Here is a 25,246-nt window from a genome sequence, read left to right on the forward strand (position 1 = left end):
GATGCTAGCCCACCAGCAGTAAACAAAAGTTCCTCCATCTACAGACAAAAGTAAGTGCCTTCTCACAATGTTTCGTATCAAATTCCTGAATGTTAGAAATGAATATTGAAACAAAACAAAAACAAGCCAACACTGTTGTTTATTGTAGTACTGACTTTTCGAAAGCAAATGGCTACGTAGCAGTATTTGAGATATCAGTTATTTTTCTGCATATTGCAAAGCCTGCAGCACCTGAGATACCACCATGGGTAGCAGCCAATACTGAGATGCCTGTGAAAGGACAGGCAGCCTCCCTCCCCTAAAGCCTAATGTGGCCTCATCACCTCTTCCATCCTCACCTGAGTAGTAAATAGGAACCAGCTGTGTAACATGCACAGCCCACCCAGCAGCAGGCAAGAGGCTGTCCTGGAGAACTTTTAGAGAAATTGTGATAGAAAAAAAGCACCTCTGGCACAGAGAGCAGGAAGAGGACCAGGGAAAGCACTGAAGTAGGCTCTGCCTTTGAAAGGCTGGTGTAGAGCAGGATGGAGAGGCATGAGCACAGTGCTTCAAACTGCTGCTTGGACTGCCTGTAGAAGTCACTTGCAGTAAGGAAAAGGAAGGAGCAACCCCTTTTGCAAATACAGAGATTCTGGAATGGGACCTGGAAGAGCAGGCGTAAGCCTATGGAGAACAAGGTAAGAGAACCAGAAATAAAATGATGCAAACGTAGGGACACAAGAACACAGAATAGCCCAAAATTTCTTTGAACTTTTGTGAGAACATGCTGGAAAGTTCCAATGAGGTATGTGGGAGATACTCCTTTACAGGTGTAGTATTATTCCTGATCAGAGAGAAACAAGTCAGAGCAGTAGAAACAATTTTGTCACTATAACTATTTACAGTAAGGATTTTTGCTGATACTGCTATGGCAGGCACTATCATGCCTCATTACACACCTGACCCAGCTAGCAAAAACTTAAAATATTGTTTTAGCTTTAGTAACTGTTGCCACCTGGCAAAGGACAGCAAACAACCCTGCTATCTTCTAGGGTAAGCTCATTGTGAGTCAGAATGTGGAAATCTCTCATTGCTGCTGCGCTGAGCAGAAATATCCTACAACAGGGAGTTTGAGATGTTGTGTGTCTACACAGGACCCTTGTATTTTGAGCCAAATGAATGAATATGGCCATAGTTACCTGTATGTGGTTTCTTATAGCCCCTCCAGCTGGGGCTATTAATCTTACATCTTGAAAGAGTCTGCCCTACAATTGCTCCTAATGTTAGTGCAGCACCAGTCACTTCTGTACAGCTCTGTCTGCAGAAAATATCCCCCTTAAACTATCTTGCATTTGCTCCCTGAAAGCCACATGCTGCTGGCAAAAGTTTGGGTCTTTTTTAACTAGAGCTTTGATCACTAAAACTATGCCTCTATCAAGGGTTTCTACTGGCACAAAGTGCACCTTTGTTACAGACTTATGCCACCACACCAAAATGCAAGTCTGTATAAGAGAAGGGGGGGATGGAGTCAGAAAGTTATGTAATGTACAGCAATACTGAATATCACTTCATGTTCTACCATGTGCTTATGTCTATATGTCCAATGCATACCATCTGCTTTTCCTTTCACACATGCAAGGCCTAGGCTTGCAGATGGACACCTGAGAGACTCAGAAGGATGGGTATGAAACTATGAAAATGGATTAATGGATTAGTAATTAGACTTTGAGGTGTGTGGTTTGAAACAGTAAGTCACAGAGTTGTATTCAAGTAATAATACAATCAGAACCATGTCTTTACTTTCAAATAACTATTTCTGCTGTAAAAAATACTGCTGTATGTGTATACACACACTGTGTCTTGCAAACTTCAAATTTTCTACTATTTTCTTTGTCTTTTTGATGTTTTAGGTATAGGTGTTTGAAATTTTTATGTTGCTGAAACTGCCACTTAATGTAGAGCTCAAAGGCTAACCAAAGTTATCTTAGACTATATTGTGGGCACAATGCACTTCAAAATAATTTTCATATATGTTAGCGCAATAAAAATGACTCTTACACTTCAAAATAAATGCATGTTCCACAGTAACTCCTTATTTCTGTCAGGATTTAGTTATATCATCCAGATAAGGTAAAGCAAGCACTTTTGGAGACAGGAATTTATCATCATTTGTATGGCTTCGATGCATATGACAACTACTAAAATTTCCCAGGCTCATAATTAATAATGCTGGCACTGAGAAAGAGGGAGAGAGAAGTGATTAGGAGAGGTAGCATTTTACTATATTGAAGCCAAGTAAGGTTGGTAAGGAGAAAGGCTAATTGAGGAAGAGTCATTTAAAAAAATGATGTAGCACAGAGACATTTTCATACTTTTCTCAATAAAGTAAAACTAGAAGATGACAGCTGAGAATTGACCCATTAGAGCTAAGACAAAGACTTGTCCCAGGAATGACTAGGGGGCAGAAAAGAGGCAGGGGCACACAGCAGGTAAAAGTCTTAACAGCTTAGAATCAGTAAGTTAATATTGTATACAAACTTTTTTTCATAGCCTCAGTTGCTATTATGGGATTAAATCAAGACTTCTTGCCACAAATAAAGTATTTTGTAATTTTATTTATGATACCCTCAGCCTCTTTGTCACCACCTGTAAAAGATCTGTGAAAGGTTTTACTAGTTTGTCTAAATTTAAGAGACAGCAGAACATCATTTTGTAACTTGGTAATGTGTGGTTGGGGGGAGTCTTTTATTGTAGAGGAAAGGATTATTGGCTTACAATATTTTTTTTAAAGAAACATCTGTTTCATTAACAGTCTGCTTTCGTAGACATTTTATTCCATCCAACTTTCTAGGACACTGTTGAGAAAGCTTAGTTCTATTTTAAGCAAGAATTTCTAAAATACTGATTACTAGTACAAGTATGCTAGATTTTGAGATCTATTTTATTTTTCAAGGTAATATAAAAGTTGTCTACAGCTACTTCAATAGTTGGGGTGAAACAGAGTAATCATCTGAAATATTAGAAGGATGCCACTTGTCACAGTGTGCCATACCACAGTTTTTTCTTACCTTCTTCTGTACTTGGCAGGACTTCGCTGTCTTTCATCAGTAGATTACCAATATACAATGAAGAGTGTTTAGTCCCTATCTAAAAATACCCATATATTGGGGGAATGCTGCATTTCTTTTCAAACTGTTTTACTGTAGAGAAAAGGATTCCTGTGATCAAACATAGACTATATAGAAACAAAAGAGCATGTTATTCCCTTTACTCCTTCTATTGCAATTAAATCCAAGAAGAAACCAAATGACAGAGTGAGAGGCAAATTTCACATCAGGATAATAAGCAAGGATGTATAATACCAAATTAGAACAGAATCAGCTCCCCTGATTTTTCAGGGTTTTGCTTGTCTTTTTCAGAAGTAGACTAGGAGCTGGAAGAAACACTCCTCTTTTGTAGCATTTCTATCAGTGTTAAAGTACTCTAGTTGGTTGTTGATCCATAGAAAGAACTTCAGCTTGATCAGCCCAACTTAGGAGTCAGTGAGTAGGAAAGAGGGGGAAAAGAAGGGCAAAATCTTTTTAAAGTATTACATCAAAGTTACCTTGCCTTTGAACTCACTCTGTCAGGATGGGATGAGAAGCAGTAGATCCTAAGGCTGGACCCTGCAAATGATGTTAGTAGTAGCCAGGGATGGACAGACCGGGGCGGGGGGGAATGTCAACATTCCAGCTAAATACTTTCTTCGTAATAGGCAAAAGTATTCAGCTGATGAATGGTACCAACCTTCATACTTCTACCAACTTACTAATTAAATCCCCACCACACCCACAATTAATACAAAATTGCATTCCAGAATCAGATGGATTCTATTAGTGCCTTCTGAATTACATCTAACAAAGAAAATACCCAGCGTATTAAAAAAGCATTTGCTGTACCTACCACTCAGTCATTTGTCATTAAGTTTTACTCTCAGTCTTTCCTGCTGTCATCCCTTTTCTTATGTTTTCCTAAAATCCAGTTGGTTAATGCTGAAATTTGAAAGTATTCATGGTGTATTTGGTTTGTTCCGTAACTTTAGCCACGTGGCAATTTTAATTTCAGCTCATAGTACTCAAGACAAACAAATTATAATTTGAGGGAGCAAATGTTTTCAGTGTTGTTTCAGTTATTTTCAATCTGTCAGATTCAGGGACTTCCTCATGGTTCTTGAATGAGGGAAATTTGAAGGTACTGGCCTGTCACTGTGGTTCCTGCCAGAAAGGCAGATGGAAAACTCAAGAGCTGTAGTAGCTGCAGTGATGAGCAGAGACAGTTAGAAAAGCAAGAAACCTTGGAGTGAATCGTTTCTGAAACATCCATTTTTTAGACAGCAGTACTTCTCTCTTTTTTTTTTACAGATAAAAACAATTGTGTCTGCTATGGTTATGTTTTCTCCTCAAACAAAGATTATAGTCACTCTTATCTGCATATTTTATTGTTGAAGTGCTTAACAACAAGCAAGCCACTGGGGTTATAAATGGAAGACAATGAATAGTCTCCCCTTGAAAAGTATAAGGCTAGCTGTTTATCATAGAATGGTTTGGGTTGGAAGGGACCTTCAAAGGTCATCTAGTCCCAAACCCCTGCAATGAGCAGGGACATCTTCAACTAGATCAGGTCGCTCAGAGCCCCATCCAACCTGATCTTGAATGTTTCCAGTGATGGGGCATCTACCATCTCTCTGGGCAACCTGTGCCAGTGGTTTGGGTATCAGTGCAGGCTGGGGGATGACGTGATTGAAAGCAGCCCTGCGGAGGAGGACTTGGGGGTACTGGTGGATGAAAAGCTGGCAATGTGTGCTCACAGCCCAGAAACCCAACCGTATTCCTGGGCTGCATCGAAAGAAGTGTGGCCAGCAGGTCGAGGGAGGTGATTTTCCCCCTCTACTCTGCTCTGGTGAGACCCCACGTGGAGTACTGCGTCCAGCTCCGGGGGCCTTAGCACAGGAAAGACGTGGACCTGTTGGAGCAGGTCCAGAGGAGGCCACAGAACTAATCAGAGGGATGGAACACCTCTCTTGTGAGGACAGGCTGAGAGTTGCATTGTTCAGCCTGGAGAAGAGAAGGTTCCAGGGAGATCTTACTATGTGGGCAACTACATTTTTACCTGATTCTTTTATATGTCACACTAAAGTCAGTGCAGTTACCGATCCAATTTTAGGAATAGTGGCATTTTCTGTCTCTTTAAATTTCTCTTCTTCTTTTATTTTTTTTTTTGAAAATGGTATTCTTTATGGGTTTTGGAAAAGATGGAAGTAGAAGGTATATTAGCTTCAGCTAGAGATACACAGAGACACTGTAGGTGGGGGTGGATGTAACAACATGTAGATTATTTCTGTGGATACACAGCACACTTCAGGGAAGATATTTTGTTGGTTCCCCATTAACACCAGTTATTAAAATTACACTCTTTTTTTATGAAATTCATTTGGCTTGCAAATGCCGTGGGTAGGGTTGGTTTTTTTTCTGAATAAGCAGTTAAGTGATTGAAACCATTTGTATATATAACCATGGTATATATAACAGGAAACAGCTTATATATGTATTTGCAAGGCTGCTAGTGAGCACGTAAAATGTATTTTCAGACCAGTCTGTTCTGAATTTGTCAACTGTTTATTGGGGAATTAATTATGTAGGAGAATCTTTCAAATGAAAATACAATGCCAATCTTTTTGAGGCCTTTTGAAATGTTTTTTGTAAATCTCTTCAGTTAAGGGATGTGTTAGTCTGTAAAACTGGCAAATTCACTATCGTTGAAGCTTAACAGATATTTTAAACTTGGCTAGGAACAGTATCTTTTACTGATGTGCATTGTTAAAAAAATGCTCATTACACAGGTATATCTCTGACATTATGAAGTCAAGGAAGTTGCCCTTCCAGCAAAGCTTTTTCCACACCATCAGCAGAGTCTCTGTGACACTCCATATTACAGATAGCTACTGACATCATTGAGAGCTTTGCCTTAAACAGCTTTAAAAAGCACAGTTTTCTGTTCTGAACTTGAGGAACTGGCTAGTATGCTCATCTCATTTCTGTTTTATAAAATGCAGTTTGTTATTTTGCATGGAAGTGGCTCAAAGTTTTCCTGCCAAATGGTGAAAGAAACACTGGAGGACTTGCATCATGTGTTTGGTCTGAATCCCTCTTTAAATCAAATCTCCCAAATACACTAAGGAATGCAAAATAGGCAGCTAGATCAAATAGATGTTTAACAACAGTCTTATAGTTAGAAAAATGGGTGAATTCTATGATAAGCAACTTGGGTTTATTCATATTTCATATGTCAGAAAGCAGTCTGAAAAATAAAAGCACCAGAGTAATGGATGAAAAGTTAGTTATAAATGCATCAAATAATCAGGGCTTCTAATGAAGGAAGGGTCACTCCAAAGGGCTCTGAAAGCAATTACTGTGCTCAGTTTATGGCATGTGACCACTGGTGGTCTGTGTTGGCACTGGGGGCTGTGGGGTAATTTAAATTACTGACACAGTGGTGTATCATTTCCTTGAAGTACTGGGAAGTGAATTGCATATTCCTTTCTTTGGCTTCCTGAGTTTCATAGTCAAGGGGCATATACTATGATAACTCAACAGTGAATTGATAGAGATGCATGAAAACAAATGGAGAGAGTAATCAGGGATCAGTTGTTCACACTCTTATTTCCATACAAGAATGAAGTGGATCAAGTGAAGGTGCTAAGAGCCAGTTTCAAAACAAAGAGAAGGGCAGGGTTCCCTATGCAACAAGTAATTGAGCTGTGGAACCCCCCAGTAAAGAAGTTGTGGATGCTAAAAGTTTGGATGAATTCAAGAAATGAGTTAATGGAAGAAATGTCTGTGAAGGGATGCTACATTTATAGAAACATCATCCAAGTCAGGAATTCCCTAGGCCAAAAATAGTTAACACAAGAGTTCTACTTTAAAAGCTAAACGAGTTAGAAGAGTTTACCTTAAAAGTGCTCATTACCACTCTTGAAGGTAGGATATTGGCTCTCATGACCTTTGTCTGATACAGTACTGCTTTTCTGATGTTAAAATGTTATTTATTTTCAGTTTGCAGCTTGTACTGTCAGAGGAGTTTGGGTCGCTTCTGTAGCCCAGCTTATGTAAGATTTATTATAAACCCAAGCCCCTTAGGGGCCCCAGGGCTTGAAATACTTACCCATTCAAGAAGAAGGAGGGAACTCTGATGTTTTTTTAAACCGATGTGTTCTGATCTGGCTTATTTTCAAACCATGATGGGCTGGCATCTTGCAGCCTCAACCACTCAACTGACCTGCTAAACTACATACTGAATTTCTGTCAAACTGTATGACCTTGGAATATTTTGTCAGCAGTTCTAGAATTTACAGCATCTTTACACCGTTAAGTAGAAATTAGAATCTGGTGGTGCTTTTTTGCTTAGGTGTTGGCTCTCATTGCTTTATTTCATTCGCTCTCCCCCTTTCTTATGAGAGTAACATAATCAATTTATGAGACAGCAAGTTATTCATAGGTGCTGTGATACCCAACAGATCTGAGTTTTCTTTTTTTCAAGAGTCACCTTGTTTTGGTTTGTGTCTTAATAAAAACTAGCTTTAGAACTTGGAAGGTTTTGGTGGTGTAACTGTGCTCACTTTCCTGGTGCATATTTATTTTAGAGGGTAAGCATTCAGGTCAGGGGCTTTGTCTTGCATGCCTGTACAGAGCATTTTCTGCTTTTACACTGGGGTTGTGTAAATATCCAAGAATATAGCTTGTTCTTTGCACAGGATGTTAAGAGTGCTTTATCTGAAGGTTAATGAAGTCCTTCTCCCAACACATCTGACAGTTGACATTAGCCCTATTTTTAAGTTCTGAGCAAGAAGACATGCAGGTTAAACAGCTCACACAAAGTCACACATTAATTCTGTGGCAGATCTAGGAGGTTTTGCCTTCCAAGATAACTACAAAGCTTTACTTTCAGTGCTGAGCATCTTATACATAAATGTTAGTGAATGCAGTTAATACTTACCTAAAACCATTTTGATTAAAAATAGTACATTACCCAGATAAATACTCCAAGTGAGCCTATAGGGATAAGGTTTCTTAAGCTCCAGAATAAAAAAGGGGGGTTTTGTGTATGTATTTTTATTTCAAGTTAATGCTATGAAGGAGAAAACATAGATGCTTTCCATTCACTCTAGTTTACTATCACTGAACTTTTTAGATATGGGGCACTGAAGGGCTTGAAGTCCTATGAAGTTCAGTTGTTCATCGGCCTAACATTCCTGAGAAGCTAGGGCTTAGATTCTGCTTTTATTTGAAGAAGGAAATTTAACTTTGGGAGCAAACTATGTCAGGTAGATTATTTACATAAGCTCCATGCCTCTTACAGGCAACTGCACATCTGGTTGAATGAGTCCAAGGTTTATGGCAATGCCTGCATATTTACACACAGGAAGAGAAAGGATAGGAAATCTGCACTTTTCCATAATGACTGCAGTTGGTAAATACACACTGTGTTTGCTTATGCATGTATGCGGGTGTATGGATAAGTGGATGGGCATAGGTCATTTTCCTCACTGACAAACAAATGTTCTCCTACTTTTGGTTCCTATGGAAACCAGCAGGAACATATGGATTCATACTATACATACCCTACATTCAGGCTCTAAGTGTCACAGGATCCACAGCACAGGAATAATATCTGTCTGCTATCCCTAGATGTTAAAAATTGTGATTCCTTGGGCAAAAGATTGGATGTCTGTAACTTTTCTTAGTAACTAAAAATCATCTAAGAGAGGATCAGCCTTTGGGAATCAAGCTTTAGTCAATTTGTTGTTGTTTACACCGCCAAAAAATGCCGCTGTTTGTAGAGATGGATTTGCATGGGAATTCATTCTGATTTTTTCAAAATATGATCAGCTGAAAAAATTAAGATGGGGAAAAAAAAAAAATAAAGAATGCATTGGCTCATTCCAGGCCCACTGTTCCAGAATGTGGGATTCCAGTACCTGGAGAACCTGTACCAGTGCAAACTTGTAAGGACTTTAGGCACCAACACTGTAAGTGGTAGCTGAGCAAGAGTTTGAGGGATTTACATTTTGGATTTAAGCACCTAAGAAACAATTAAGCCATTTTTGCATGCCAGAATTCTCTACCAGATGGACTATGTATGTGATGTGACTAAGGCTAGCTTAACTTTGAGAGTAGCAGAGAAAAATATTGCAGAACATGACTCAGTCCAAATGCAACCATAGAATAGATGATTTTGTGGACATGTTTTAAACAACTGCTGCGAATAATTTTAAAGCCCAAGCCATCAGAAATACTGAACTGCCCCAGGCAGAAGTGAGAAAGATAAACATTTTTGTGGTTAAGACTTGCATTTTTGCTGATGTCTGGTAAGTCAATAAGAGAGGAGATGCAACTTCTGCTTCTATCATGGGAAGACATGTCTGCTGGTTTTCTTTGCTGTTCTCTTAATAGCTACAGCTCTTTCAGAGTTCAGTGAAGCATTCCAGCCCTAATGGAATTGCAGCTTGGTGCCAAAATCTCTCATGAGAAAGTCTTTCAGTCTCATGGTCCCCTTCCTCTTCCTCTGGTGCAATGAAGATGGCTTCTTTGGTGACTGTTGACTCTGCTAGACGAGCTAGAGATTCAAGTCATAACAACTCACCTTCTTTACCTGTTCTTTTTCTAATATCCCCAGTTCATTTCTCAAACTATCATTCAGTTGAATTTAAGTCAAAAAACTCTTCGGCTCAGTGTATCCCTAAACCTTACGTCGTCCGAGTTTCAAAAAAATCAATTCACATAGTATGTTTGGTGGTGCTTTCCATCTCCATCACTGTAGGATAAAGCCATTTTGGGAGAGGCTTAACCTCTTTGTTTCCATGGCAGAAAGGCCATCAAGTTAGCTAGACTCAGAGGCTGTTGCACTGAATAGGAGGACTATATTAAGCCTTTTCTGCAAAGGTCAAGCTGCATCCATGACCTGAACATTCTTCAGGAGAATACAGGCAACCTTAGAGCACCTCTGATGAGTCTCTGTTGCCGAGACTTGTCTCAAGTTTTGTACACACCTTTGCTAAGTAGTATGCTTTGTGCAAGTTACCAGGCCTGATACAGCTCTCTGAAAGGTGACTTTCCCCTTACTGTTCTAGGAAATCTTCATGTTCGTAATCTACACAGGTTAGGTTTATACTGGTAACAGTCACCCAGCTGTGGACATGAACAATCGCTGCGAAAAAAAAAAAAGATAGGTTACTTTGACTGACTTTGACATTTTTTGAGAATTCTTATGCCTACATGTATTTTTTTAGGCCTGGTGTCTTTCTGTTTTGCCTTGGAGTTCTACCAGGATATAATCCAGGGTCTGGGATTGAGCTTCACTCGTACAAGATTGCACTTGTGATAGTAAGATATGGACAGTGTTCAGAGACTGGTAGGGCTAAAATGTCTCTAGCTCGTTGTGCTTGTGCCCACCTATCGCGTGAATGTATTGACAAACTATGCATCCCAAACAATCTCTTGATATTTTTGACTGCTATTGGCAGGTGGCATCAATCCCTGGTTGAGGGAGAAAGGAAGTTGCACGTGCATATTGCACATAAAATTCCTGTAGTGTAAAATCTCTTTGCCTGTATGCTTCTTGGTTTAGATATTTTCTGAGTTATTACTTTGATACAGCTGTACTTCCTAGAATGTAATCGAGACCCACTAGAGCTTCACTCCCCATCCATGATTGACTCACGTTGTTAAATATTTTGCATTCAACAAATAATAAAAGCCTTCTTTAAAAGTGTTGCAATTTCATAACATTCTCCTTGCCGACTTCTTCACTTATATACTGGTCTCTGGTCCCAAATCAAGAACATGTTTTAAATGACTGGTAGGAGAGGAAGCCCACAGAATTTAATGAGGCTATTAACAAACTTGAATCTAGGTAATTGCTTAAATACACTCCTGAATGCAGAACTCAGAAAATAAAAGGACTGTATTAATAGATCATTAAGAAGCAATTAACCTTTTTTCTTCTGACTGTGAGACCTGTGATCATGATAGCATTAATTCCTTATAGCTTAGCATGAGACTCTTTCTATATGTCCTCTTATATGTGCTCTTTTCATAGGATTCCATTCAAACCTGATATTGAAGGTGTGCTGGAAAATGTTTTCATGATATACATACTATAATTCATAAGAAACTGTAACGCTAAGAGAAGTGACTAACTTTGGCATAGTTTATGGGCAAATTCCTGGCATACGTTCTGCTTTGTTATACTGGTATATAAAAAAGGGTAACTAATTTTGCTTCACTGGAGCCGTTCCAGATACTGATGGAAATGAGGTTAGAACTTATTTGCCCCGTTATAAATAAATTGAATAGCCATGCTAAGTGTGAAGAATAGCTAAAACGCAGCCAAATTAGTACTCTAATAGAAAGTTGTCCATAAACATTAACAAGTATTCTTTCAATATGTCCATAGCACAGTTGGGACTGTGCTTGCTCCAAATACCTGACAGAATTCTGATCAGCTGAACGTAATGAAGGAAAAACAACCTTGGGAGTACCACTTGTAATGGAGGAAATATGAACTGCTTTGGACCTGCTTATGATCGCTATAAAACACTATTGATTTAATTGAATTAAATGTTATTTAGGACTTCGGTGGGTAAGTTGAAGTTGTGGACACAGATTTCCTATAATGCAGTCATAAATTTGTATATAATATGTATAAATTTTAAATATATATGGATGCATATAGAATTTATACATGCATTAATTAATATCTTTATATGGGATATATCCATAGTCAAAGGGAAAAATACTGTGTTTTGTGGGTTTGAAAGAAAACCTGTGCATTGCAATTTTTTGGTTGGTTTCTTTTACAAAGACTTGCACTCTGACAGGATTAAACACACAAGCTTCTTTCTTTAACTTTGTTGGCTTCTAGATTTATATTCATGTGGAAAGTGTTTTGTTACATTGATATGTTCAAATTTAAGTGTGAGACAGAATGGCTGTCTAGTGCTGTCAGTGGAAAGACTGAAACTTTAATTATTTAACTAGCTTTATAGCTAAAGGCAAAGTATGGAATGTGAAACATCACAAAATTCATCTTTCCAGTGAAATAATAGTGTTCAACTGATCATTCTTCGACAACTTGTGGGATACTTAAAAATTTCAAGGATCATAAAATATTGCGATCTAAAAAGTCAAATGATACTCAGTCCTAGGTGTAAGAGCTGAGTGGCAGGCTTTAGGATTTAACTACTCTCAGAAAACTCCCAATATCATTACATTGTTCCATTGCATGTACTATTTTCTGTACTTTAAGACTGATATTTGTCAGTGTAAACTTTACCAATGGGATGAAGAACCAACAGGGAAAAGCTAGTTAAAAGATGAAGCCAAAAGCAGTGCCTATAAAAGAGCGCATTACAGAAAATTGGCAGAGAATTTTCCTCTCCACACTGGCTTACTGGGTCTGCCAGTAAGCAAACTGCATTAATGCAAATAGGCCTCCGTGCTGGCATTGCCTTCCTGCTGGGACGGTCTGTGACAGCACAGATACCTCTGCACAGCATTGAAGCCTTGTAATCAGGTCAACTGAATGACCAGTTGGGTTTTATATCTGATTAAGAAGGTTAAAGATGAAAAGATACTTCTTGTTTAAGACCTTAGAATTCTGTGAGGCTGCTATGTGCACTGCTATTTGAGGAATTTTCTTATCCATATGACTTCTCCCTTGCTTTATGTCATGATAAACCAGTTGTTTCTCTTTGCCAGTCTTTTTGCTTGCTTGATTTGCAATTAAATCCAGCAGTCTGTATCTTTTATTGGTGCTGTTCTTGGTCTTCCTCTGTTCCTCTTCTCCATACTTTCTTGAATGGTTATCTTCTTTTGGCTGTTGCTTTTTTCCCCTCCTGATCACGTGTCCATATTTTGTGGTTTACTGTGTTAATCATATTGACAGGGTCTTTTGTCATACCACTCTTTTAAACATCAAGTTATAAGATTTTTGCTGAAACTGTTCTGAAATCTGGGGTGGTTGTATTTGATCTAACATTACTACCTCCACCCCCCAATCTGTGTCTCTGCTATTTTTCTGTAAAAAAGCAGCATTCAAAATGCAATCTGTGAAGCACCCCTTCTTCTCAGCCTCCAACTCTCATGGGTATATGTTGCTTTTTAGCAAGCTATTGTCTTCAAAAAGCATGGATTTCTGTTTTTCATGCTGACCCCTATTTTTTTCCAGATCATTGATACATTTGTCTTTTTGGTTCTGTAGTACTTAATTTCCTTCAAGTGTTATTTTCATGGGAATTATTTTGGTCAGTACTTGAGCCTAGATATGAAAAGTCTTCAACCCACTAATGTTCTTTCTCCTTCATTAGAACCATAGAATGATGTCCTCTTTTCTTAAAGAGATTAACGGAAATGTACACTCCTAGCATATATACCATGCTGACATGTTCTTTGGAGCTTCAGACCAGGTGGTAATCAATATTATACAGCCTGCATCCCTAAAGGCACAGACCTCCTCTCAAATTTTTTAATGCTTTCCTTTGTGCCATCTCTGCTAGAATGCTGGATGGGATGATAAAACTCACCTTTTCCTGTACACCTTTATTGTTTGAGAGCCACTTTTAGATTATTCTTACTTCTTGTACAGCAAATTTATGATTGTGCTAAGTTTTACACAGTAGCTCGTCTAAGTATGATAGAAAACCCATTTCAGGCATCATCAGCCGTAACCGATCATTTCCCACTGAGTCAAATGCTTTAGTGAAGTCAACAAACAAGAGAGATGATTACTGAAATATTTGAACACGACTGATCATGGTCTTGAGGTTTGTCCCTTGTGCCTCTTCCAAGAGTATGTCATACCAATTCACACTGATATTGAGTCGTGTTTTTAATCTTTGAATCCTTTCCAGAATAATGACCTTGCTTCCATGCAGTATCAATGAGATTGATTTGTAGTTGTATGTTTCTTCTAGTACTCTTTCTTAGGTCCTGGAATGTACATTGATTTTTTCCAAGAACCTGGCTGTCCTCCAGTTTCCCATAGCTTCATGAGTATAGAAAGCAACTTTTCTACTGCTGTAGTTCAAGAAGCTTTATTGGTGCATCATCCTGTCTTTGAACTTTTCCATTCTTCATTCTTTTAGCAGCATGTGCTGCTTTAGACTATAATGGTGGTAATTACAATTACCTGCTCAATCGATATCAGTCATCTGTTCCTTATCCTTACATAGTTTCTGACAGCATTCTTTCTGTCTGTGATTACTTGCTTTTCTTCTACCTGGATTCTGTAACCTTTGGCTGAGTACCTGTGATGGGAGCTTCTAAGCAACATTGTAGTGACAGTGCTACAAATATCTTGAGTCAACTATTATGCCATCTTCTGATTATTTGGTACATCTTTTGATCTCCTCATTGCAGGTTTTAAAAATTATTATTGAATTTGTATAAATTATTTTCTGCATACATTTTTTTTTTTCTATCCTAAATAACCCTTAGTAGCTTATTTGGGAACCCTCTTTCTTAGTAATACTCTGTTCTCACATATTTCAAGAACATTAGTGATATTTGTTTTACTAAAATTCGGTCTGTTACTTTGGATCTTGCTCTTCTTTCACTTTCAGCAGTACTTACAAACGGGTTTAGTATTGGCAGCATGTGCTCTGTTACATACACCAGGTTGAAACTCAACAAAACCAAGGCCTTCTCTTCCTTTTACCTTCTAACTCTCAAGTACAGCTAATGAATCACAAACCGTACAAGAATAAATTCTTCTTTGATGCTGTAGTGGTCTCCATCTGAATGTCTCTGTGCAAATGTCCTTCTGATTTCCTGACTGTAGGGTTGGCAATGTCAGGGTATACATGTTTTGCTTGGACAGACTTTCAATACAGAATTCCACTAGCTGCTAGCCCTTCCTTTTACTTTTCTTGTATTCTTTCCTATTTTTTTTCCTTCATTTTCCCCAACTTTGGTATTCATCACGATAACACTTAGTAAGTACCTCTCCCTTTGAAAATACAACTGTTTAACTCTTGCATTCATTCATAATGGAGAAGCAGCCATGTAGGTTATGATTCCTCCCAGTGGTATAAAATACCACTGTGTTCTTTACTGATGTATTTAAATTATTTTGACCTAACTCATGGCCACAATTCCCAGCATATCTGATGTCTGTAATTGTAATTCCTTTACAAATAATGTAATTACTGCAGTGAAGATGTTTAGAGTTCCACCCATTAATTTGTTTTCTTAAATTTGGTTGATTTTTATTTTTGCATTCAATAGCCACAACAGCTGGATTTGGCTTAGTTACATCATAAAAGTGCTTTCTCAAAGTCTAACCCTTCACTTCCATCACCAACCTGCTGATTTCATACTTTAATGAGAGAAGGAGAGGATTAAGGGGAATCTAGGTGATTTCTGCTCTCGTTTGAGTCTATCAGGTAAAGTAGTTCATTCTGCCCCAAATTAATTTCCTTTGCATTGATAAGCTTATTGGAAAAGGCTAAGAACCTGTTTCTTCTTCTGTTGTGAAATCAGAAATTACTTCTCCTATTCATAGGTCTGTTTGGTTTACAGGACTTCTCCTCCATTAAGAGGATGTACAGCACAAAGAGCACTGTTGTACTCCAGAATCAGGGATTTTTTTTTTTCAGATTTCATAAGTAAGCTATGTTGTGAATACTTAAATGCAATTCCATCCATGATACCATAAGTCAATCTATTGGGCTAATGGTCTCAGCAAAACTTATTGCACGTGTTCAGTATCGTATTCTTTCAGTATCTTCTAGCTCTTATTTTCTCAATTTAAAGCCAGGGTACTCTACATGTATGTTACACAAATTGAAGTTTTAAATGGTAGCTTTTTAATAGCAGCAGTGACAATAAAATTATGCCCTGAGTATATGAAAATGGAAAATACATTCTAAACATCTCAGATGTCTAAAAACCAGCTGAATGAAATCTCAGACATTCTGAGAAGAAATATTTTGTTTGGGGCTGTGTATATGAAAGATTAAGTTCAAAAGAAAGTATTTTCAGATTATCTTGATGCAGAAGAGGTGATGAAAAATATTATAAAGCCATATTGATAGCTTAGTTGGGATTAGTATCTGTATACAAATAGGTGTATATAGATGTTGATTTCAAAATCTTTTCTAGACATCATTCTGCAGTCTTACAGTCATGGACAGTCCTGTTTTTCTCAAAGAAAATATTATTCAATGACTATAATTATTTTCTCTTGAAACATAATTATTTATACTCTGAATGTGAGGGATGAAAGGCTTTAAGTACCAGAAATCTGGTCTTATTTTCATAGGTTTTCTATTTCTGAATTGCCACTCCTTTACATTAGAATTTTTCTAGCCTTCTGAGCAATAGACTAGTGTGTGAAGGAGATAACCAACATACAATTTGGCTTTCTCCAGGCGCATAAGGGACACAAATGAGGAGAACTGAAAGAGCATAGAAGAGCAAAGCATCCCATATCACTGGGGTTAGTATCATGGATTACAGCAGGTCAAATAAAAAGTGAAATTGTATGTCCTCAATGAGTAACTGCCAGCTGGTTGACTTTGGATCCAGATGTCACATTTCTTTTTAGCCTGAGAATGCAACAACTGTTTCAAGGTTTACTTGGGGGGGAAATGCAGCCTGTATGGAGGAGGCAGATGTGAAGTAGACATAAAGATTTTGGAAAGTAATTAGAAAAGATTGGATATTCCGTTTTATATTCTTCAGAGATTTGTTCCACCTGGTTTACTGTTATTACAAATGTTGGGAATATCCTTGAAATGTCAAATAAGACAAAAATGTTTATGCCTTTTTACTATATGTGCAAAGTGTTTGGATAAAAGCTTTTCAGTGGTTTTTGGTTTTGTGGTTTTTTTAATGCAGCATTCTTTCTATAGAACTGAAAAAGCAATAGTTACTCAGCCATTTATTCCAACAGTGTGCTTTAATTTTAAAGAGTATTTACAACATAAATGTTCACTGAGCCATTGATATCAATATAATACTTAATGTGACCAGGAACTAAAGACCAAAATTGGTATTACACAAGGTCACCAGGAAATATTTTTCCTGGTGGGGGAGGAAGCCTCCAGGCAACAACATGATTATGCTGAATTCATGGCCCATCAGAATGGACTGTGCCTACAACAGAAAATGCCACTACACTGATTTGAAGTGTGGTTTATACTCATTTCTTTCCCTGCTTACTTGTAGGAGCAGGAACTAGTGTTGATGCTGATATATAAATGGGTAACACAGACTTTGAAAAATAATGCTGTCTAGCATGATACCTTCTTCTCTCCCAAGTATATATACTGTGCTGTGTCTGATCTCTCTTACACTGAGAGCTTTATGCTAACAAGTCTGGTGGCAGCAGCTATCTGAAAGAACAAAGACTTCCTTCAGAAGAAGGGCCACGGACTCTGAGGCCTGCAGACTAGATCACTGGTTCCAGGTAGAATTTAACTTGCAGGGTTTTGAAATTTGGACCTGAATCCAACTTCTGACTTCCTAAGTCAACTAGAAAGATGAAGAAATGCTAGTTAAATATTTATGCATTGAATATTTAAGTATCAACTAACTGATGCTTTTTACCTACCCCATGGTTCTGCTTCTCTTACAGAAATCAAAGTGGTACAGTATTCATACCAGCTTTTGAAGTCCAGATTAAATTAATTTCAGCGGTAGAGGGATCATAGTGGCAATTCTGTAGCAGCATTGCAGTCTAGAGGGAAAGGCATGTATTCTTCTTCGGTCAGCCTGGGGCTGAACCTGGAGGTATTCCACCATCACTCTGATTTCTTTTCATAAATTCTCTTTCAAGTTCTTGTTTATGTGTACATCACGCTTTGGGAACATCTATGCAAGAACTGTCAATTGCATAATTTTTTACTTCACCTGGATGCACAGCACTGCTTTCTGAGCCTCCTCCCATGTGCAGCATAAATGGGCAGAAAACATCACACACTTTAATTTAAGTTGTTGTCTGAGCTGGAGGTTCTTTCTTTTGCTCATTGCAGTTGAGTCTAATTGCTGAATTTTGCTCTCAACTTTCATTGGCTTTAAGTCTTCTTTCAGCATCTTCAAGAACCTGTACTAGCGGGCTTTATTCCTTTATGGGAGCTAGGCCTTGTTTTCTTTTAGCATGCATGCTTTCACGTATGATGATAACCTCTCCCTCTAGTTCCAAGATCTTTGTCTTGAAAGCATCTGATGGGCATACATTCTGCCTATGCTCTCTAGAGGGAAATGTTGTAGCTATGTGATTTATCTTTGTAGCCTTCAAAGCTCCGGCACCCCAGCACCATGACAAAATTTTGAGATAAATTGGAAAGCTAAACCAAAAATTCTAATTCTTATTTCTATTTATTGCTGTTACAAACACATACATTTTCAGGAGAGGACTGCTAATCTTTTTAATTGGATTTAGAAGCCTACAGTTTAAAAAAAAAATATTGGATTTTGCACACTTACACCTTAACTTTTTAAACTACTTCTATTATTAAAAATACTCTGCTCCCAGCCCTCCTTTCAGTTATCTCTGAGCCTTCCCTTCTGCTGTTTAGGGAATGCTCTTGCGAGAATCTCCTATAGGAGGCTCAGCACTAAAACATTAAAGTTCTAAAACACAAAAGGGGCCTTTAGAAGTTTTCTGCATTCTAGCAAGAACCAAGGATGGACAGCAATTCTGACTGAAAAAATGTTCGAGTCATTTTTAGGTGAAAATTGAAGTTGGGGGTAGCAGCTTTTGTCCACAATCCCTTTTTTCAAAAGGGAGATTGGTTTGTCTTCCTCTGCCTGTAAGATGTTTACAACTGCACATTGATCATCACTTCATATCAGAAAAAAACATTATTTCTAGATAAATCAGAATCATTACTAATGCAGGGTCCTGCCTTTTGGTTTGTCCATTACTTCTAGCTCCAGTCCTTATATGCATAAGATGACAAGGCTTAAAGACTTTTCCTTATGTACGTAACCGGCTCCTGTAAGATAAGAACTCCTGTAATTCCTAACTCCGTATTCCCACAAGGCCATGTTAAGATTGTTGCACAGCCCGTCATATTGGCTGGTACAATTGATGTAAATTTGGAGAGAATAAGTGACATTCATGAGTTACAGCTGGTAACTTGTGCTGCCTTTTTGAGAAGGGGAAAATTTCTCATGAAGTATACATTTTTGTTCAGTCTTGGATGCTAAAGCACATGTACAAAAAAATCTATTTGTTTTTAGTGATTGCTTCTTGGTTTGTTTTATTATGTATTTTTCAAAATCTAATTGGTTTGCCCTGTGTCTTCTGAAACTTACTATCCTAAGTCATTTACCTTTGGCTACATATGAATCCCAGAGCCCTGGTTTTATTAATCCATACTGACCATTGTAGCCTCAACTGCCAAATATTAGCTTCCTGCAAAGGGCTGCCTTGAACTGAAGACTCAGTTACACAATAGCAGCTCAGACTAAGACATCAGTAGGAATGCAAAGGCTCATCAGAAACAGCAGTGATAGCGTAAATTTAACTACTCACAGTTAATGTTGCCATCCAAAGATGTGCAATTACTCATGGCATAAGCCCAGCCCAAGCGTAGTCCTGATTCCATGGCCAGTTCCCCTGGTGGCTGGGAAAGAGGTTGGCTGCAGAAAGTGGAGATCTAGACTGATCCTTTGCTGAAGCTTATCTCAGCCTGTGGGTGCCAAGTGCCTTTACTTCCAGAGTCCTGATCTTTGAAGTAATTATGTCGTCTCTTGGCTTGATTTGTGGAAGCTAACCCAGTGGTTCCTCTACCTCTCCAAACTTCCCATCTAATCTGCTCTTCTTCCATGAAACTCCAGAAAAGAACATCGTTGGTGTGGTTTCTTTTCCCTCACACTAGTCTCCCTTCCACTGAATCTTACACTAGTGCTTGCCTAGCAATTCAGGAGTTGCAATACACACTTTTGTAGAAACATCAACGTGTTCTTACATGCTATGCTAAAGTCTGTCTGTTAACTTACTTAAGGACATTTTTTGCCATATCCGTCAATAGTATCATAGCTAGAAAATTTAAAACTGACTGCAAGGTGTTTATATGGAATTAGGCACTACATATTTAGAAAATAATATGTAAACCAGTCCTTGCAGTGAATATATACTTAATGAAAAAATAAAAGCAATGTACTAGCTCTCTGTTTGGCAACTTTGGATATATAACAAGTGTTGTTCCACATACCCATTGAATTGTTTACTTATATTAATTTTGTGTGTGATAAAGAGACCCAAGTAAAATTATTTGGAGCACTTGACATGCAGAAACCAGCAGATGTACAAAACCAGCTTGTTGGAAGGTTACCATATGTTCTCAGTGTCTTTTGGCACATTTTATAAAAAGTTCAAATCCAGATCACATCACCAAACTAATAAAACATACATTTCAAATAAATGCTTTCCTATTTTATAAATACATAACACGGCATTGATAGAGTAATCAGTGAAATATGGATAGGTCCAGGGGGCCTTTCTGTATAGAACTGCTAGAAAAAAGGGGATCTCTGTTTGTGATTGCATTATTTTTATGTTCTCATATTTTTAAACTGACCTAATCCCCCCAAAAATCTAGCTTCCTTGATCTACTTGACCAATCACTTATATTTCACTCCTCACTGTCCTGTATCTATCCACAGTTTTACTTACTATTATCACTTCCATATGTGGTGGTGTATTAGATTTCATTTTTCGGTTCTAGCAACCATTGTGTATTAAGATAATGGAAACACATAATCATGTGTTTTACTTTTTTTCCTGTAAAAATTTTTCATATCATTTTTGTCTTTTTGAACTTGCCAATCATTGATTGGTGTTAATGACAGTCACACATCTGTTGAGAGAACATTGAGCTAGGACAGAAAACCTCAATGACTAAGCTTCAGAATCCAGTTCTATTTTGTGAGCCTTGAAGTGCTGTCTTGGAATCCACCAAAAAATTAGTGAGTTAGAATGTTATACTTAATGTAATCAACATAATAAGAGATACCAGGTGAAACACAATTGTTTCATGGCCTGTATTTACTACTGCACGTTAATTCCAGTATTGCTATGGGGTTTTGCCTCCTCACTGGTATCTCTTATGTATTTTTATAAAGACAGACAAAGCCACAGGATCATAGTTCTGGCTTGGCTGAGCCTCAGTGATCAGTTTGCACTTCTGTAGAGTGAATGTTGAAGCTCCCATGTCCTCTCTGGGTAGGTGGGAAGGTAGGTAATTATTCAAATGTTAGTCCATTATTAGTGGGTTTTTTTACATGAAACTTACAGATAAGACACACCGCAAACTGTATTTTAGTGCTACAGAAAAGAAACTAATGGTGTTTTTTCTATTCACACAGCTGCCAACTTCATATCACTAGTGAGTACTGCTTTAATTATTTGGTATGTTCTTCACTTGATGTGACATAAAGCAAAATAGCTCCAATTACATAAATACATGGTTAGGGGATTTTTAAAAGGCTCATTATGTACCATAGATATGCACATTTTGCTACAACTGAATGCAGTCCTGCCTTCAAAGCAGTAAGTCAGTTCTTCCATAATCTCATTGATGACTCTTTAATCCAAAGTCTTAAAAATGTAGTCTGCAGATGAATGATACTCTATAAAACAAAATTACTTTCTTCTAACAGTGATGGCCTACAATGAAAGTATTTATGACCTAGGTGGAGTCTGGATTTTCTTACTGCTGTGATTTTTTTCTACCAGACTGTAAACCACTTGAAACATAACTACAAATTGTAGCAGCACTATTACAACATACACCACTGCCAAAAATTATTCTTATGAATGTCTTAAGTATAATGTAATATGATTAATATTAATGTCAAATATTTGGCTTTGCAATACTGTGACACAAGGTCTAATCCTTATAGTTTGGACTGAACAGAGCTTTTAGTAAGCTAATTGATTTTTTATTTTTTTTCTTTAAAATGGCAGTGACTGAAATAAGTAAATCTTATTGATGTCTCTAGTGGCTAGAAGTTCTAAGATGGAACTTGCACCTGTGATCCATAATTTGACCCATTAAAATGTCATGTTAAATTTTTCTCTAGTTTGATTATTATTTTCGTGTTAGCAATGAAACACATCCACAGTTTTAGGGAGATGGAAATCTACTGTCAGGACTTAGCAGTGAAAGAAAAGAACGAAGTAATTTGTTCTGTGTTTTCCATGTTATTTTCATTTTGATAGTTTTTTCAAAAAATAGTTGAAGAAGCACATGAACAATCCACCCTCGTATGTGTGACTCTGCCAAAGATACAACTCAGAGAAAGGAGACACTAAACAATCTTTGTCTGAAGACAGCTCAGAAGTACAACAGGCTATCCATGCACTAAGAAATATTTCCTGTATAAGACTTGATTGTACCAAGTTCCATGGCTCCAGAGTAGTATTTTACCAGATTTCCCTGAAGCCCTTGGCTTCATTGAGAGCAAGTTAAACTTTGACAGCAGAAAAATTCCCTCTTTGCCTTCTGGAGTAGTGAAAAATCTTAAGGGAAACTGGTGAACTTCATAATCTCTCAAGACGCAGCTGCCTGAGGTGGAAATAGTTGTGACATTAAGAAACTTTATGCATGACTATTTGACCTGTGTCCCTGCTTCTGGAAAAAAAATTTGATCGGAAAGCTGTGTGCCAGGAGAATGTGTTTTGTAGCCGTAGTTCATGCTCCCAGGCAAGGAGCCTGTGAGAGGGTCGGTGGTTCATGAAGAAGTTTCATGCTGTTTCCATTTCATAGCTATTTTATTTAACTTCTTTAAAAATATAAACAGTAAGAGAGCCCAGCCTTTTTCTAGTTTTCAGCTTTACTGTATGAATCCATAGCTATGTGCATATGAGCACTAGTACTTGAATACGGGAAAACAGGAAAAAGTTCCCATTGAGCCTGTGTCATAGAAGTTCTCATTAGGGTATGTCCTACCATGAAAAGTCACAAAGGATATAACATTTTTGCTTTTTAGGGACTCCTTTTAATATCTTTTTTGTTCCTGCTGGGGCAGGAAGAATGTGGGGCCGGAGAGATAAGACGTAGTTATGTGAGAAGAGCTGCTTTTCACATTGTGACTTAGACTTTGTTTTCAGTTTTAAGATATTTAATAAGCTCCTAAGCTGAGTTATGACCAACACAACTGAAATTCTTTAGCTGAGTTTATAACCAACCAACTAGGTTAGCTTATTGTCACCTTTCGTGTTTATAAAGATTGATTAGTCATAGCATTAATCTTTTGATCTAATTAATTTAATTCAACCAACATTGAGGCTAACCTATTGATGTATTAATTTGACCTTTATTTGATTTAGATTTAAATGTTAAATTGTGTTATTCCTCATTACAGTGTGTTAGTATTACAGAAGTAACTCTGTTTGGATGATACATTTTCATTTGTTCAGGTTTTTTGTTTAAATTTAAAAAACCAAAAAGCAAACACACAAACCTGCTGCTTTCTTTTATAAAGCTCAGTGGGTCCACACCATTTGAAAACTCGGTTAGAAACACACCTGCCACCTGGTGATTAGCCTTTGGCTCTTACACACGACAACTCAACATTTTATAAAATAGGAAGAGAGAGCTGAGGAAGAAAAAGTGTTACTGACTTTCTCTGTGCAGGAGAAAGTGTCATGAGCAATGAGTTTTAAGAATAAACTTAAGACTTCTCTGAGGAGGTAATTTATTGAGGTTTTTATAGACTCAGTATAATTAACATTTACATACACTGCATGTAATTGCTCTCATGTGCATTTCCCTAAGAATAACTATGGTACGTACTGTGTATTACAATAAATCCCTCCCTTTCTCGTCCCCTAGGAAAAAAAAAAAAAAAAGACAAAGGAATCTGTATAACCGCAAAGAAAAATGTCTATTACTTGACTGATTATTGAACATAATCTCACAGCTGCAGTTTTTGACAGCTAGCATTAGCCCTTACTGAAATCCTTGAGCAAGACAGTGTTATGCAGTGCCTCTGAAACAAGTCGCCAGTTTCTGCTTTATACAGGTTCCATATGAAGGTAACCCTTCAGTGTCACTGAGAACAAAGCACAGGCAAATACGAATAGCTGCGTTACTTAAAGAACATGAAACATTACTCTTGATTTATTATCAGAACTTTTTCAGCTGTTGGCAATTCCTTGTATCTATGCTTTCTGCAAGGATAGCTTAGCCTTACTGTAGTTGCTAGACATTACTGTTTAATCATAAAAACGTCCATATTTAGTCAGACATAGAGGGTCATCTAGCTCATAGCTTGTGAAACTGTGCAGTAGAAAACTCAGTGTTGTGTAGGACCAGGACACGTATAATGGGATTCTTTGCTGGAAAGTGGGAAGGTGTCCCTGAAAGAAGTTAATTCTGAACCAGGGATTTGCCCACCCATTATGTTAACATCTAAGAGGCAATCCATTCTCCATTAGTATTTGTCCTTTTTAAACCACTTATATTTTTAGTTTCCACAGCATTTTGTGGCAGTATTTTCCAACATTATATGCTGAATAAAAACCCCTTCCTTTTGTTTGTTTTTAACCTGTTACTTGGTAAGTCTCTAATATTTTAATAAATATTGTATCATTCATAATATATGCTATAATATAAAATGCAAGTAGATATTTTCAAATAGAGATGTCCAAAGTTAGATATCTAAATTAATCTTTGAAACCACTTACATGTCACCTTATCATTTTTTTCAGAAGTGCCTACATTTTTTTTGAAAAGTGGTAGGTCAAGTGTTCATTTCCGTTTCTAAAATTGCATGTAACAAAACAAATGTAATTGAGTTTTATTCAGTGGAAAATTCATTTTAGCCTTCTTCCTCACCAAAAAGAAATACTATTTTTGCAGTTGGATATACCCATTTCCTATGCATTAATTTTGATAGGAAAAAATACAAATGAAGCATTTAATTTAAATGATGCTTCATCCGTTAATGGTATTTCTGCCAATTTTCAATAGCTAATGCTAGTGTTAACGTAACTTGATTTCTGAGCAATTAAGCAGCACATTTCATACTGGCCAAAAGATCAATTGGCATCTTTTGTTGGGATGCCAAAAAAATGGCTAACACTATGTATGTGCTTGTGTGTGTGTAAAATTCAAATGAATTTCTGTAGTTTTATTACATTCTCAGGCTGGACACTAAATAGCTCAGGCAATTGGTAATGAAATACAGTGCCTTTCACGTTTGGGTGAAAACTG

At 37.5% G+C, this 25,246-nt stretch overlaps 1 long non-coding RNA gene across 1 annotated transcript in view; it reads left to right on the top strand.

The window, feature by feature from the left end:
• Positions 1-230: 230 nt before the first annotated feature.
• The window catches only part of LOC126043016 (uncharacterized), a 48,571-nt gene continuing 23,555 nt past the window's right edge, over positions 231-25,246 (top strand). Inside the window, exon 1 of the long non-coding RNA XR_007507327.1 lies at positions 231-677. This is a non-coding gene — a long non-coding RNA (uncharacterized LOC126043016). The remainder of the gene's footprint in view (positions 678-25,246) is intronic.

This window comes from Accipiter gentilis, chromosome 9 (genome assembly GCF_929443795.1).
Source record: "Accipiter gentilis chromosome 9, bAccGen1.1, whole genome shotgun sequence".
Classification (NCBI taxonomy): Eukaryota; Metazoa; Chordata; class Aves; order Accipitriformes; family Accipitridae; genus Astur; species Astur gentilis.